We start from the raw sequence: 17,625 nt of genomic DNA, 5'->3' as shown, positions 1-17,625 counted from the left end.
CAAAAAATGTGAGGTAAGTCAATGACTGCAATTTATCTGGATCCTTTTGCACTGGTTTAGTGCTGAGCGATGCCTGAACACAATGAAGGAAGGGAATGAGCATTTCTCTTACTGTGGAAGAGGATCATGGTGAGTGCATGATGTTTGAGAAGCAGGTTTGTGCCTGAGGCACGTGTGAGAGGGAGCCCTGTGAAAGTCAAATGGTTTCTGACATTTAGAAACCAACCCCGATGACCAGCTCCAGGTGAAATAGCAAAGGAGAAGTTTACTCCAGCTTAAGGAGTAGAGTGTAAGAGAAATAGAGTGTGAAAACTGGCCTGGGTTGGCAGGACCAGTGCAGTTCTCCTCACAAACATGAAAAAAAAATAACAAAATCAGGGTGCTTAAAAGTCCCACCAAACTATTTGAGGGAGCTCTGAATCTCTCAACTACTTTTCCATTTGTGAGACAGCAGAGGGAAGGAGGTCTCTCACAGGACCTAGCTTCTGAGTGTATTGATAGCACCAAGGCCTGATGAACTCTGTTAATTCATCTATTGGTCTTGGTTTCAGTTCATTTCCATTAGAAGGAAATGGCCATGATAATGACCTGTGGCAGTGCACTGCTCAGCCTCATGCTGCACAAGGCACTTTACCTCAGTGATGGGAACCAGCATGGATTTGGGGAAAAAAAATAACCTGATAACTTCATGATGAGGATTGCTTGAGTTTTTCTATTCTATATTCATCATTTATCCTACAGGCCCTGATAGAAATAATTGGCTATTTTTCAGTGAGGAATTTGTATGAAGCTAATGTAGCCATAAAAAAGTGTTAATGATAGAAGGAGTAATCTAGGCAGGACAGTACAGAGTTAACAAGCTAGTTAGTTGGGCTTCCCTGATTTATGTAGCTACATACTTAATTCTTGGATTCCTCTGTACACTGTGTGAGTGTGTCCAGGCTTTTGGAAATTATTTACAACTTCCTCCCTCTTATGCCACATGTATTCATAGTTCTTATTTAATTAAATGTCAGGAGACCTATGTAGCTAGAGGTGTCCTCTGGGTAAAAGATACTAATGGCATATGGTTTAAGTAATCAATTTATAATGCTTGGGGTGGAGCCCTGCATACAAAAGTTGAGCTATTTAGAGGAAGGTGGCTGGAATGTCTTTGGTTAAGGAAATGGGACATGCATATGCTGTGCATGAATATGGTGCAAAATAAATTCAGGTCCTGCAGGAACCCGGTGTTCTGCCTCTAATAATAGCCTTGCTTTAAAGTTTGTTTTCCACTTGGTATTTGTGCCATGCATTTTGATGTGTACGTTGTTTAGCCTGTGGATGGATGTGAGGTAGCAGAAGGGGCGGCAGAAGGGTTAGCAGAAGATGTTTTATGTGCAGAATGGAAATCGTGCCTTCCCTGCAGCACATATGGAAAGCTGAAGTCAAGAAGGCATGCTGGCACTGTGTGCCATGGTGCCTGCTCGCCTGGCTGCCTGTTTTAGCCTCCCTATCCTGGGCAGCACAGCTCCTCTCCCATCAATGGTGTGCGAGGCGGTGGCTGCCAGCCTGGGCAGCTTGTTGCTCTCTTGACCTTCCAAAACTCCAACAGTTACAGCAGCTCAATTAAGCACTCCTAGCAGGCAGGCTGGATACAGTCCAGTGCCATTTTGATAAAAACCTTCCTCACGGGGAAATCAAGGACCAAAAATCCCATTTCAGAATATTTGATATGAAGTTTCTTTGATAAACTTTTTGGGCCACAAGTCCTTTTTTCCCCCCTTTGTTTTCCTTTTCTTTTACAGTTGAGGCTGTGTGTTTATGTCTGTTTGGGAATATGTTTCTGTTTTCTAGTTGATGATAGTAAGTAAGATGATTTGTTCTGATGAACAAATTCAGTAGCAGCTGATCAGAGCAAATCTATAATTTGTTCTTATTTAACACTGGCTCTCAGGAAGGCTATCACAGGGGAAAAATCCATCTAACTCTTTATGGAAGTCATGGACATCTATCCTCATGAAGACATGTCTACTCTAAATTATAAACAAGCTCCAGGAACTGGAATGACTAAATGAAATGCTGTTTGTTTACTTACACTGCATGTTACTTTCCAGATAATTACTTCAGCTGATGAATAAGAATTACAAAGTCCAGAGGATAGGTAACACATCTTTAATAGGAATCACCAATTCTTTTTTTTTCAGCTGTCTTTTATTTACACAGAAGTGGGTAATGATAACCATGCTTTTTTATTATTCTTATTTTATGCATCTCTGACCAGATTAATTTCTAAGATTCTGCTGGGGAAAAAATTAGCAAAATTTTGGTGTTTTCATTGCAGTAACTACAGACCCATAGGAACCAGCCATTTTAAAAGGTTTTTTCCTGAGAAATGAAAGATTAAAATCCCTGGGAAATTCTCCTATGCACATTTCATTTTACATTGTCATTTACAACACAGTGTGATTCTATACGTTTTAATTTAGCAATGCGTAGGAATTTTTGATGTTTAAAACTCTAGTATTCCATCTTATATTTTATGGTTTATAATATAGTCTTAAAGTTCTGTTAGAGCTTACAAACCAATCAAATGGAGTTAATAAGAATTGGGGTTAATATTTTTTTTTTACCTTTTTAAGGCAGTTTTTGTGTTTCTTACACATATCTGTACAGATGTTCTTATTAAAAATAAATTCTTTAAATCAAAGTAGTTTTTTATTGGTATAAGAAAAGCAGCTTTGTTTCTGAAATACAGATTGAGAGTGCTTTCTGCTCAGCTGAGTGCTGAAGTCTAAGGACTGGTAGACCATTACAAGAATTTTTAAGCAGAGGGAACAATCAAAGCCCAGTTTATGGGAGCAAGGCTGATACATTAATATTGCTAGTTAAGAATCATAAGAACATAGTAGTATTTCAAAGCTATTCCTATTAGTAACAACTAAGTATGATATAAAAGATCTGTACATGTCTTTGCATGAAGTATATTTGTCTGAAAGGAAATTACAAACTTAGTTTACTTCCCTGGAAGTAACTGAAGTTTATTATATGTGCAGAAGTGGGCTTTACTAAAATTGACTTTTGCATATCTTTATAGAATTGTTTCTATCTGCTTGTAGAGGCAGATCAGCTGGCTAATTTTTGAGGCTAAATGTCAAACTTCATAGTTTATTATCCTAAGATGTAATTACTCCTAGAACTTCTTTACACTTTTATTTGGTGTAGGAGATTGAAGACTAAAACCCTTTGTAAAGCTGCAGAATTTTAATCCATGGAGATTAGACCTCAGCTACACAGGGTCCTGAGCAATCTGCTGTGGCTTTGAATATGCTGCTTACTCTTGAGCAGGAGGTTGGAGTAGATGTCCTTTCCTCCACATGTCCTCTCACCAGTCTCCCTTTTTTCTTTGATTCCACTGAGAGAATGCAGACTATATAAAAAACTTCAGGGCACAAAGGGGGAATCCCTATGCTTTTACTTCATAAGTCAAGACTCACTCTTAGAAATTGTCATCATGTCCAGCAGTTGCCCAGCAACTGATTTAGTTCCTGTTAGTGAAGGATGCCCAGCACAATTCTGAAATTTTAGGCCTTTAATCTTTAATTCACTGTGGTTGTTTTGCCTTCATCTGGATTCCATGTAAGTATGGGATAATATCTATAAAGTGAGATATGAAAGAGGCATTAGATTGTTGCTCGAATATAGTCAATTTATCATATGTATCCTCATATATTTAGGAAAGTTGTGTTGTTTCCCTTAATTCCTTCTAAAATGGAATAATTCAAATTGTGTGCTGTAATTCTGTTATTCATTATAGACATCCTGGCAGGAACATGGGTGGCCTTCAGTCATGCTTAAGTGGAATCATAAGATTCCCTGTACAAGACCTTAGTACCATATGTGAAATTTTGATTGTGCTGGTGGACATTTCACTTGAACGTGACATTGGGAAAATACTTTATTTCTTTGAAATAGCCACCACATACACGTATTTCCTGGTAAATTAAGCCGCTTTGTCTTCTGGGAGGTTTCCTTTGCATGCATGAATGTTATCTCTCTCCTCTCCTGCCAGGAACATAGATTTGTAAGGAAAAATTAATAATTCAGTTCAGTCATGTCTTTTTAGTACAAAATAATGCTGTCATCACTTTGGATCCAGAGGTTCAGTGGAATTTGCAGGCAAGAACATCTGGGGAATGGTCTGGATGGGACTGTCCTGGTGTGCTGAGGGACAAGACATAATTCAGCTGATACCATTTCCTATAGCTGTTTTTGACTTGTCACCACAGGAATAAAATTTGATATATTCCTGTAATCAAATGCCTCCCAGGGAAATGCATACATTTTTAAAAATTCCAAACACTGCAAATTTTGCTGTTTTGTTTAGGGTTATTTTAAATAAACTTGGACATCTGTGTCTGTAAGTGTGGTGGGAGACATTAGTCCTGTCAGTTATACAACATGTTTTGTGGATCAGCTTGACTTGTAACAATTGAAAGTGTTGCCCTTGTGCTTCTCCGGTAGATTTTATGATGTGAATGCAATGCTATTCAACTTCAATAAGGTCTGTTTTAGCATAATCAAGAGAGGAAGCAAGAAGGAACTGCTAGGGAAATCATAGACTATGATGATTTTGAAAATTAACAGGAATGAAAAATACTGACACCCTCTCAAATCATGAAATGATCCAGGTTTGCAGACAACTGACAAAACATGAGAAGTTATAAAAGAGCACACTTGTGTTACTGTGCCAGCTTCAGCAACAAGCGTTTCCTTTTCTTCTGCATGATGAAGGAAACAATAAGCCATGATTCTTTTTTAAGCATTGTAAAGTTAAAAACTTTGAACAGGAAGGGAGATGCTAACTGTATGAATTATTGATGATCATAAATAGAATAACTCTTACAGAAGGAATAATCGAAGGAGAGCAGTGCAAATCAAGAATGACATTCTGGTTAACTTAAATAAAATTTTTCAATATTTTATTTATTGGAAAGAAATGTTTCAGACTAATTGAAATCAGTTAAGAATAAATGTAAAATTAAAACAAAAAGAATAAATAAGATACAAAATCCTTTTTTTTTCCTCCAAAATTGAGTTTAGCTGGCATAATATTGAGAATTCCTCTTGACAGCCAAGAGGATTTCTTGAAGTATTGAATTTAGTGATGACTTCTGATTTTTAGCTGACCAGGGAATCTAGCATTGTGTCTGGAGAATGTTTGAGGGGTTTTGAGTACAATGTGGCTTAGCAGTGCATATACAGTCTACTGAATGGGCCATAGGTGTGACCTAGAAGAGGTGATGCATCTTGGGTTTTTTAGCATTTTTAAATTTTTTGCCTGGTTGTGCACACTTTGGGGACTGACTTCATGTAAATCAAAATGAACACAGAGCGCCTGTTGAATGCTTGTAAGCAGAAAAAAAAACCAGTTGTGGAATCAGCTTTCTACTTGTGTGCTTCAATTCAGAAGCCTAGAACGACTGGGTAATTATTGGCTAATAAAATATTATTTTAATGGAAAGTTTCATAGAGTACAGAGGTGATTAAATGTAAAAATTTCTATTGTTAAAAATAGGCAAAAGGAAGAGAGTAGCTTACAAACTATCCATTTCAAGCCAGGCATATGAGCCCAAATAACATTGAGGCAATTTTTTGGGATTTTGGTATTTTTATACAGTATTTTTCATCCTAGAAAAGATACCTTTCTGCTTTTGTGATCTCTGCTGCTAAACTGGAGAGTGGCAAGAACTAGCAAAAGTTCAGAAAATGCTCATTGGCCTGCCATCCATCTCTTACATGCTTGAAATACTCTCTCATATTTCTCTCCTATTACCCTGACATTTCTCCTCTTGAGGGTTTGTCCTTCTTTGCTGCTTTGTCATGGTGCTCATCCTCTGGACAATCTGAATGATGCCCATCATTCACCCACCTACATTTGGCTGCTCCTTGTTCACTCTGTCTGTAGGACTCTCATCCAAATACAAGTTGGTTTCCTAATTAGCACAGCAGAATGGCAATCTCAGAGCCGCCTTTGTCATATTCCTGTCGTTCAGTGGGAATTCAGCAGTGACAGCAGCAGAGGACACATGATACTTTTGGGTGGTAATTCTTCAAGCAGAAACTGATTCCCTTGTAAACTGGAAGAAATAGAACTTTTAACTGAGCATAACTGTATGAGTTTAAGGAGAAAATTTATTTCATTTCCAAACAATGGATCAGAGAGGAAAAAAAGCAGCCTCTAGCCTGTGGAGTTCCTGAAGGAAACAAATTGTTTGGGATGACATAGGATTGTTTGCATTTCTTTGATGAAAGTACTTTGAGACCTTAAGACTTGCAGAACTGGAGTTTCTATTCTTGTGTCTTTTCATCACTGCAGTAGCTGGAGACTCACTTTTAACCAGAAACTTGCAAGGGTAAATCTCTTTATCTGAGGGATTTTACACATTTTTTGATCCTGGTAGCATATTAATAATGTCACTTTACGACAAAGTGAGATACTGCTTGCCTTAAAATTTTTGAACAAGTTTACTGTTGCACAGCAAATCTGAAAACGATGGTTTGCCAAATGTGTATATTGTCTCTTTTTAAAAAGAACTCCATTGTATTTCTTGTTGCAGATTCTTTTGAAATCCCAAACTCACGAGAAGTAGTACAGGCACTCTATCCAGGGAGATGATCACAGCATTCATTAGAACATAGCTGCTTGACTGTGACTAGCTTTAGTGCCCCAACAGAAAGATGTGAATAAATCAGAGAGGATGATTCAGGATGGTTGCAGCTGGATCGCTTGACTTGCAGATACAGCCTGAGGGAATGGGGCTTGCACAGCCTGGAGTCGAGATCCCTCAGCATCCACAAGGAGGTTATTAACAGCAAGGAGCTGGGCTCCTCAGAGGTGTGTGTGGCAGGGCAATCAAACGGGTACTGTCTGCCAGTATTCAGTATTGCAACAATAGATGAAAGAAAACCAGTGGTATATCCTCTAGAAGAGGAAATGGCTCAGCGAGGGATATGATGTAACTGACCCAGGCAAAGTCTGTTCTGAAGCAGAAAGAATGTTCCTGATGTTTCTCCTATGTCTGAAAAACAGAAAATGCTTGGTCTTCTAGGTTGCAATAATTTTAGAAACCTGAGTTCAGTTGTTATCCTGGAAAATATCTGTTCTATTTTTCCAACCTGTGAATGTCCCAGAACACAAAAAAATACTTCAGCACTGAATTATAAAATTATTCACCTTTTGCTTTTATGATTTCCTTGAATTTTTCTTTTGCAATTCATTTATATTTTATTTATTTTCAGGTTAGCATCTAACCTAATCAGGTTAGCACCATCTTCATCAGCAAGCACGTTTCTGTTTCCATGTTGCCTAAAACATACCCTGCCCTTTTAACCCTCACATCTTCATTTAAGCAATCTTATTTCTAGTGTTAGCATAAACCCATAGTACAAAATCTGTTTTATCTGTGAGAAAATACACTTAGATTTATTCAGTATTGTATATTTTATACTATCAGATGGTTTCCTAGAAACTTTTATTATTTTTTGTTGTAAACAAGTATAGTATATACTCTCCACATTCTTGCACTGTCTTGCGCTTGAAAAACAGGGACAATAACATGCAGAGCCCTTGGTCTTATTTCTTAGTAAAGAGATGGGGATAGTGCTCTAAAAATGATCAGATTCAGAATCACAAACTGTTTCACTCTCCTTCTTTCAGAGGACAGTTGGTGGAGCTGTGCAAGCAGTGACAGCCATAGATGGGGATGGGAGAATCATTTATTGCTTCCTTTAGCTTGATACCCTCATCCATCCTCATCTGTGTGGATGCACTAGGTCAGGTGGCTTTTAGAGACAAATCTAAATGAGCCAATGGATGTGAACAGTTGGCATCATGCAATCTATCCATTAACTGAAGTATTTCTGGTTTAGAACAAAAACTATGAAAGTCTATGCTGGAGAAAGGGAATTTTTCAAGATTATTTTGATAGGTGATAGACAAGAGGTACAAAAGGTCTTTCCAGAGATATTTTCATTTATTCAAAGTACTGCATACTGTTGTGTTTTTGAAATCAGATGAGAGTAATTGTAATGTGTAAATAGTGAAAAAGGAGCCTCGTCCTCTTGGTAAGATCCCAAGTAGTTTGCTTTGTTTCGTGCTAGACCTGTGGATAGGTAATGGGAACAAAGAAACAGTCCTGTTATTCTTCAAGGAATCTATGGGGATGAAGACTGAAGCAAAGGACTAACTTAAAACCATAAAGACTCATGTGGTTTTGGCACTCTCAGAAACTGGGCTTAGATTAAGCCCATTAATGAGGATGTATTTTTTGTTGTGTTTATATCCTGAAATAAATGATGCCAGACAGTGCAAAACTGCTTACTTGGTGTTTCTGGTGGTATCAAGGAGAGGAAGGCTGCAGGTGCTAAAGGGTCATTGTGTCTGCAAGAGATACCTGGGCTGAATCACAAATGAACATCTCTTTTAAGGGCTTGAGGTTTCAGTGAGCCTGGGTGAGGGAAATTTAATAAATTCCTTAGTCTTCATATGCACAGTTTAACAGAGGTCTTGGTGAGAAAACCTTTCCTAATCTAAGTGGTGAGCAAATGACAATGTTCTAGGTCAAGACGGTCATTGAATGTTGTTAACAAGAGAATGTTGTTAACATGACTAGAAAATCAAAATTTCAGTAGCAAGTGATCTGGAAAATAAACTTATCAGTAGACAACTAGTGTATGACAGCAGTATCTTCAGAGTGTATGATTGTCAGACTAACTCATTAAGAGATGGCAAAAAAGATATTTATTTAAACAGACAAAAACTGTATTTATGGTATAAAAGTGAAGGCTAGCAAGCAGAAGTATGTATAAAAGCAGTTGTTACCTTTGAAAACTGACAAAGTTTTAGTGCTGGAACTTGAAGTTGTCATTGGGACAGTTGAGAGCCCCTAGTTAAGGATTAAGGGACAAACAAAAAAAGCAGATATCATTGTGAGAGTCTTCTATAGGGCACTCAGCTAGGATGATGACACTGATGAATTATTCTTTAAACAATTAAAGGATGGTTCTAAATCATCCATCCTTGTCCTTATGGGGGACTTCAGTTTGCCAAGTGTTAACTGGGATCACTACAAAGCTAGCAAAACCAGGTCCAGAAGATTCCTAAAACATTTGGATGATGACTTCATGGTACAGGGACTAAGGGAGCTGGCTGGGAAAGATGCCCTCCTTGATTCGATGCTTGCTAACAAGAGGATCTCATGAAGTGGTTTTTGATTACCTTTTTGGTGACTGAGACCATGGAGCAGTTGAGTTTAAAAACTCAGGTGACAGGTGGAAAACTGCCGGCAAATCTTCAACTCTAGATATGCTAGATATGAGGGGACCAGACTTCAGGCTGCTCCGGGAACTGGTGAATAAGGTTCCTGGGAAAATACTGCTGAGGATGTTGGGGTCCATCAGTGCTGGCTGCTCTTTCAGCACCACCTCTTAATGGCACAGGAGTGGGCAATTTCAAAATGTCAGAGGTCCACCAGGCAAGAGAGATGGCGGGGTTGGCTGAGTAGGATCTTCTTCTGGAGCTAAGGCAAAAAAAAGACAGTGGAAGAAAGGTTGGGTGACATGGGACAACTGCAGAGACAGCGGAGAGAAAACTCATGCAGATGAAGCTCAATTAGAGTTGAAGTTACCCACTACTGTGGGGGGCAATAGAAAGTATTTTTAAAGAGGCAATCCAGTAATACCTTTGACCTGTTACTTGATGAGTATGGTCACCTCACAAACAGGGACATAGGAAAAGCAGAGTTATTTAATGCTTTCTTTGCTTCAACATTGTGGATGGACTTTGGGGGTCCCAGAGCCCTGAGCATGGATGGACCATGACTGTGAGAATGATAAACTTCCAGTCAGCTCCAAATTTGTGCAGGATTTTCTGCCTGTCACTCAGTGGGGCTTGATGAGTATTTCCAGCACACCACAACAGATGAGATTCATCAGAGTCCTCAAAGAGCTGGCTGATGTCATTGCAAGACCTCTCTCAATGATTTTTGAACAGTCTTGGTGATCTGGAGAGGACTCAGTTGACTCTTCAATGACTGATAAAATTATGGTGAATATTGTTCTGGGAGTTACTGAAAACCAACTAAAAGACAACGCATTGTCAGTCACAGCCAGACCACTTCTTGAGGAGAAGGTCCTGCTTGACAGACTTATTTTCCTTTTATGACAATATAATCCACCCAGTTGGTCAAGGGGAGCCAGTTGATAGAATCTTTTTGGATTTCAGTAAAGCTTTCAATCCTCTCACAGAGTCCTTCTGTACAAGATGTCCAGCTCACAGCTGGATAAACGCATCCTGTGATGGGTGAGCAGCTGGCTCATGGCTCAGGCACAAAGGGTTACAGAGAATGGAGTGACATCGGGCTGGGGATCTTAAGGGATTCTGGAATCTAGTGGGATTCTGAGGTTTTACAGGGCTCCATCTTAAAAGCAGTTCTCTTCAACATCTTCATAAATTACTTGGACACAAGACATAGTGATATACTGAAGAAGTTTGGTGATGACAATAAATTGGGATGAGCTGTTGGCTCCCTTCAAGGCATAGATGCCCTGCAGAGAGATGTTGTTAAATCAGAGGGCTGGACAATCACCAATCAAATGAAATTCAACAAGGGAAAGTGCTGGATTCTGCACCTGGGATGGGGCAGCCCTGGATGTACAGACAGACTGGGGAATGAGATGCTGGAGAGCAGAGCCATGGAAAGGGACCTGGGGGCCTGGCCCATGGCAAGCTGAACCTGAGCCAGCAGTGCCCTGGCAGCCAGGAGGGCCAACCCTGTCCTGGGGGGCATCAGGCACAGCATGGCCAGCAGGGCAAGGGAGGGATTGTCCTGCTCTGCTCTGCTCTGCTCTGCACTGGGGCAGCCTCACCCTGAGTGCTGGGGGCAGTTTTGGATGCTACAATATAAAAAAGACATTAAACTGTTAGAGTGTCCATAGGACGGCAGCAAAGATGGTGAAGGGTCTGGAGGGAAGTTCTATGAGGAGCAGCTGGAGTCACTTGGTCTGTTGAACCAGGAGGACATTGAGGGGAGACCTCATTGCAATTCCAATTACAATTTCCTTGTGGGAGGAAGCAGAGGGGAACACACTGATCTTTTCTCTGTCTTGCCCAGTGGCAGGACCCAAGGGAATAACCTGAAGCTGACTCAGGGGAAGTTCAGGCTGGATGTCAGGAAAAGCTTCTTCACCCAGAGGGTGGTTGGGCACTGGAACAGCTCCTCAGGGAAGGGGTCAAAGCACAAAGCCTGAGGGTCAAAGCACAAAGCCTGACAGAGCTCAAGGAGAGTTTGGAAAATGCTCACAAACAAATATTGTAATTCTTGGGGATGGTCTCTTGAAGGACCAAGAGCTGGACTTGATCCTTTTGGGTTTCTTTCAATCCGAGACATTTTATGATTCTGTGAAATAGTAAAATACATAAGAGTTCATTGCATATACTTAACGTCACCGTTTTTAATAAGGTGAAAAATCAATAAAAAAGTAAGCCCCCAAACCTTCCATTTTTTATCTGGAGTAGATTAAAAATGTTAGATTTGAAAACCAGGTAAGGCCTGTATGTATGGAGATCAAAAATAAAATTCAAGGGAAATAGTCTTTTTTTCCTTCAGAATTCTCCACTGGTAACAGAATTTCATGTTGAATTTTCAAGGAAGCTATTTTTAAGTATGCAGAAAATCTTAATGACTTGAACCAAAATCCCAGATAAAAATATACTGACGATCTGGAACACAGAATCTAAATTGGCACTTTTAACTGAGCTGAGACAAATTGGGATGATGGTTGCCATGCTTTCCTGCAAATTCTTTCCTTTTCTAGCTTTCTGGTTTTTTGTTGACACCCCAGATGTGTTTTCCATTTTTCCTCTTTTTTACTGTCCACTTTTAATTTCATGGCTGACCCAATCTTTGTCTTTCTGTCTGTGCTATTATATCAGCTAAATACCATTTTATATTGTAAATTCTTTTCTTTCTGAGTTGTCTTTCTGCAATTCAGAATCCTTTCTTCATGATATTTACTGCTTATTAATAAATACAGTCAAAAGTTATATTTCCATTTTTTCTTAAAACCATTAATTTTTAAGTCCTTCTGCACTAATAAACAGCACCACAGGTCAGCTTGTTGTTATTAAGAAGTCTGATTTACCTTCACCTAAGATCTTAAACATACAATCAAGTTACCAGAGTTTTCAAAATTGCCATGAGTCAATCAATCTTTGTTAATATCCATGTGTGTGCTGACAGTCTGAGATAAAAGAGAGATGATTTAGGTTCATGCTGCTTGCAATCATTTCCTTGGTGTATTCTTCTTCCTTTGACACCTGTCTCCAAGTCATTCCACTGGCAACATTTTAGTTCTGTCACTGCTCTGACTTTTCTCTGTAGCTCAAAATCATTATTAGTTTAGTGCCATTCTCTAGAGTCAATTAATTGTCTCAAAACATCAAATTTCATTTATTTTTCTTTAATTTGTAGGATGTTTCTGTTTTATTTTTTAAAGTTCTTAATTATGAGATTATATTATTGATAAAGCTTTTTTAAAAAATGAATTTAGAGACCACCTTCTATTTCTGTCATTGTCCTCTTCCTCAAAATCCCTTTCTCTTATTTCATAAATGTGAGGCTCTCTCTGTCAGAATACACAGAGCTACCAGATTATCCTCCTTCAGAGGCTTTCACAGAACTAATCTCTGCCATAATACATATACGAAACTTACTTAAAGAACAACCCACTGTGGTTATGCAAGAGATGAGTCATAATGCTGATATCCAGTATTTAAAAATGCTTTATTTTCTATTGCATTGCTACCTTGATCTTTTTGTTACCCCTTTGTTGGTTTTTTCTGCTCATATTCTCTCAGCCTTAGATTGCAAGCTCGTTTAGCCAGTGTTTGTCATTCACTTTGTGACTGTGCAGTGCCAAGCACAATATGGTCTCAAGGAGTCTTATATCTTAGATGTTTTTTGGAAAACAGGTAAACTAACAAGCCAGAGCATCCCACAGATTTGGGAAAAGTTCAGCTCTGACTATGAGGACTGTTATCTGTTTGCTAACTAGGCTGAGTTCTGCAGCTGCCTTTTTGCATATTTTCAAAGATTTTCTGAGGGGTCTCCATGAAAAGACCATCATTCCTCTAAAAATACCTACCCATTTCACTTTTTCTTAGTGAAACAACATAGAAGCAAACATTTAGGCTAATACAATGAAATGTGAGTGCAAATGTGTGGGGAGTTATTTTGGTTTTGTTGTTTTGGTTTTTCCTGATAAAGTACCTGTTCCAGTTGTTTACCTGGTTCCTGAATGCCAAAATCTAGTCTTCTGCAAACCTAAAAGCTGTTTAAAAAAACTCTGCTTTCAGGCAGCTGTTGATTAGATTAGTAATGCCTTGCAAACCTGTTAATGGAGAGCTGGATGCTGCCATCAAGCTTGCCAAAGTCATGTTAAGGGTAAAGAAAAGACTGATTTCCTATATAATCTCCTTTTTAATCACATTGCCACCCTAAAGCTCCCAGCTGTTCTGAAATTCCAGTCCTGTGATTTGAACATCTCCCATGGTAGATGCCATAGCAATGCCACGTAAGCTCTAGAGAGCAAGAAAAACATTCTAATCAACATTGTTTGGTTTTTAAATGCAAACATTGAGTATTTCAGTGCCTGTGGTAGGAGCTGGTAGCCCTCCTTGGATAGTAATTGTCTATTTGCATGTAGATTTTGTGGCACTGCACTGCAAGGTGCATGCCAAGAACCAGGGGGGACATCAGGAGTAGACTTTGCCTGTGTGTGAAGCATCCATGACCCATACACAAGAAATTAACAATTCCTGTTTGATAGTGCCTTAAAGAAAACGTGAACTCTCCTTTTTGCTTTGCTAAAAGGTATTTCTGCAGTTTGTCATACACTTCAAATATACCTTGCAAAAAATTAATTGAATTAAATTTGGTCTTTCTATAAATTCTACACTCAAATAATAACTTCCATATAATATTATTTAATACTATCAGAGCAGCATTTTTTGTTTTCTTTAACATAATTCAAATCAATGACATTGTTTAGATATCTGGAGAAAACTTCATAAATAAGAAATTTTCACGTTCACCACCTGTGGTCCCTCTGCCAAACTGAGGTCCCCTCTACTCATGGTGCCTTTGTGGGAGAGCTTCTGACTTCTGACTGTATTTTTGTATTTTTCAGGTTGATCAGTTTAGGGTGAAACAACAATGTGTATTCCCTGGTATATTATGATGTGCCAATGTCAGCAGTTTCACTTCATACTAAACTTTGACATTCCACATTTTGCCTTTGTTCTGAATCAATTTCAAAAGATTTTAAGAGTAATAAACATTTTATGGAAATAACTCTTTTTCTTTACTGTAGTCCATAGCAATCGAGGAGTTGCATATCACAAGGACATTATATACTACCTCAAATCATGTCCTAGTGGGACGTGTGGTGCCATTCTTACTGCTGCCACAGGATAAGAACATAAGCAGTTAACAATATCTCTTTATAAATTCTGAATATTGAAGTGATTTGTTCCTCTTACTGGCACAGTCAGGCCTGAGCTTTCCATATTCAAAGTATAAATCAAATGAAGACAAAAAGTAATTTCTCCTTTTGGATTTAAAAGTCTCATTAGCATCAAGTGAGTGAAAAGATGAAAAATATATCTTAGAGAAGACCCCACTGCTATAAATTAGGGGTTTTATATACATGTGCAGTCACATATATTTCCTTATTCCTAGTAAAATCTCCATGCATGTTTGCTCACTGCTTCCTGCCTTCATTTAATGAATAATAATGTTAAAAGTCTTTACTTGAAGGAACTTGGTTGATCTAAGAAGATAATTACTTCCGAATTTTCAGTAATCTGGAAAATGATCTGCTCTAATGATATCTAATTCCTAACTGGATTACCCTGTTCAAGTTAGTCATGGTACTCAGATTGTTTTTTATTCTTTAAAGGCAAAACACTATATAGAGGCCACGACTGAATTGGTGAGAGTAGTGATGGCTGTATTAACCCAGTGAGAATTTATCCGTCAAAATCTGTACTTAAGCTCCAGCTGTGCTGATGAAAGTTAAGCATGGATACAAAAACCAACAAGAAAAATAAGAGATCTAGAGGCACTACTGAATTTACCTAAATAGTTTCTACCTGCAAGTAAACAGAAATAATATAAAAAAAAACCCTTTCACTTGCGGGACCCTTCTACAGTGCTAAAAACGTCAGACATTTATTGTCTTGAAGGAAAAGGAACTCAAATATGATCACATACGACCACTAGCAGAGTGAAAAGTATGAGCTTGCACTATAAGAATAGCTCATAGAAGCTACTCTAATAAGTGGTAATAAAGTTGGGAATATTTTTCGAGCATGTTATTAAAACAGAAATTTATTTTTCAAACAAACTGGGCCTGTAAACCTGCAAAGTAAGGAATAAAATAAAGAGAAGAAGAAATAGGTGGAGTAATTATTAACATGAATTACCTCACTTTTATTAGACAGTTTCCCATAAAAGATGAGGAACTGGGGGCTGCAGTAGCATATATTACATACAGATATTACTGCAGCTCTTCCATATGGCAAAGGAAGGAGATGGAGACATGAAGAATTTCACAAAGACTGAATTCCAGAAGCTCTTGGGGAAAGATTTTTACTGTTCTCCAGAGTAACCCAAAAAATTTTCAGCATCATTTCCTCTTTCCCAGTGAGGAAATGTAATTTCCTTGGTTGTCATTAATGGAAGATGCACATCCACTTGTCATATTTTTTTTACTAGTCAAGATATTTCTATTATAGTTTCGTTATAATTTTTTTTCATCCTAATGTGATTGAATGCATTCTTAGCTCATATAAAAATACTCAGCAATTTACACTTAATTAAATGCAATTGTATGCTCCTCCTTTCCCTGTATTATCCAGCTGTGAGTTTTTTCCATATTCAAAAAGCAAAAAAGCTTCCAGCTTTCCATTTGCACAGAAAATTTACATGACTTTGTCTGTACCATGGGGAAAATAAATGTAATACTGCGGTTGATTAATGCAATTTGTCAATATAATTAAAATAAATGGAATCACTCTGATTTTTTGGGTGTGTGTTGGGACTGTGGCCAACACAAGACATGACAAGCTCTATAAATGGTCTCTGTGGCCAGGAAGATGAAATTCAAATTTTAGCAATTCTAGCCTGACCCAAAAGGCATTTTTCCCCCTTTGGGGAGATAGGAATTATGTTACTGTGCTTCATGATTTTTTTGGTAGGGTGAGGACTGGCTAGGTAGCATACCTTGTGCACAGCAAAATGAGGGACAGGAAAAGTGATGTTGTGCTGCTTGGTCGGTGTCAAATATTGTGTGCTCACCACAGAAGTGCTGTAGGAAGCAAACACCCACCCTGATCTCCTGTCGGGCTCAATGGCTGCTTTGTTTGTTTTCCTCTTAAAGGTAGTGTTGCTTTGGGCTGGTTATGGCACCATTCCTCGTGGCAGCAGAGGAGCTGCAATGCTGCTGGGGAAGGGTTTGGGTTTGGGTTTGGGTGTGCCCTTTCCCAGGAGGATTGAGTGTCCAGGGACCACAGAGTGTCCTGGGGGCTGGAACTCCAGGGGAGCTCAGCACACCTTTCGTTAGTGCTGTCATAGTGGTCTTGTCCACAGGCCACTGGTGTGCCAGCCACAACTGGATTTAAACGCTGCACTAAACTTCTGCCCGCTTATTGATGATCCTCTTTTCCCACTATTTCTATTGGCAGCTGTGTCAGAAGTTGTGGCAAAGGGGAATTGTAAAGAACAGCATAATTTGACAGGCTTTGAGGATGTTACAGGGCCTCTGTATATTTTCTTGGCAGACAAGATATTTTTAAAAATGCAATAAACTTAGAGTGTGTTTTATTTGATTTCTGCTCCTATTGCTCTAGCTCAGGAGACATTTTAGTTTTGAACAATCACCATAACTTAGCAGATGTATCTGAACTCCTGAAAAACAAAATATTCGTTGGAGAATAATTTTCTTTGTCAGTTCAAAGACAGCTTATTAAATTCTATGCTGTAACTATTACAGACTTCAGAGAAGAAAAAAAAGTAAAACATTTGAAAAGTTAAAAAGTAGCTTTATTTAGAAGTGTGAGTTCAGTGACGACTGTTATTTGCTCTGATAATGGTGAAATGGAGGCTGCTGCATCACTTGTGATGGGCACTTTCATTGTTACACAGACACAAATCACGGCAGGATTCGATCATTCCTGGGATATGCTGACAGACTGCAGCATGTACATGACCACTGTTCTCAGCTGTAGTCTTTGTTCACTGTTTTTCTTGTACATCTGAATTTCTATCAAAGGTGGGCACTGCAGTCAGCTACAGTGATCTTTTTCACCTAGATTGTTGCATGTCCGTCAGTAAATTGTAAACGCTTGAGGGAAACCTGCCTTAGCATGTCACTCCCATGTCAGTTAATTTCAGGGTAGAGGGTGATTCTGAAAAGCAGAATAGTGAAATTTAAGGTTTTGTTTGGCTTTTGTCATATTAGGATCTAATATTTGTGTGTTACGTGGTATATTGCAGTTATTCTTTGCTCCTTTCCTCTGCTAAT

At 38.6% G+C, this 17,625-nt stretch overlaps 1 protein-coding gene across 5 annotated transcripts in view; it reads left to right on the top strand.

Moving 5' to 3' along the window:
• CACNB2 (calcium voltage-gated channel auxiliary subunit beta 2) overlaps window positions 1-17,625 on the top strand; it is a 249,161-nt gene that overhangs the window by 143,682 nt on the left and 87,854 nt on the right. The gene's annotated exons all lie outside the window — the stretch shown is intronic.

The sequence above is a fragment of the Melospiza melodia genome, chromosome 1 (assembly GCF_035770615.1).
Source record: "Melospiza melodia melodia isolate bMelMel2 chromosome 1, bMelMel2.pri, whole genome shotgun sequence".
Taxonomy (NCBI): Eukaryota; Metazoa; Chordata; class Aves; order Passeriformes; family Passerellidae; genus Melospiza; species Melospiza melodia.
Note: the sequence above shows the minus strand (reverse complement) of the source record. Positions and strands in the feature narration are given on the sequence as shown.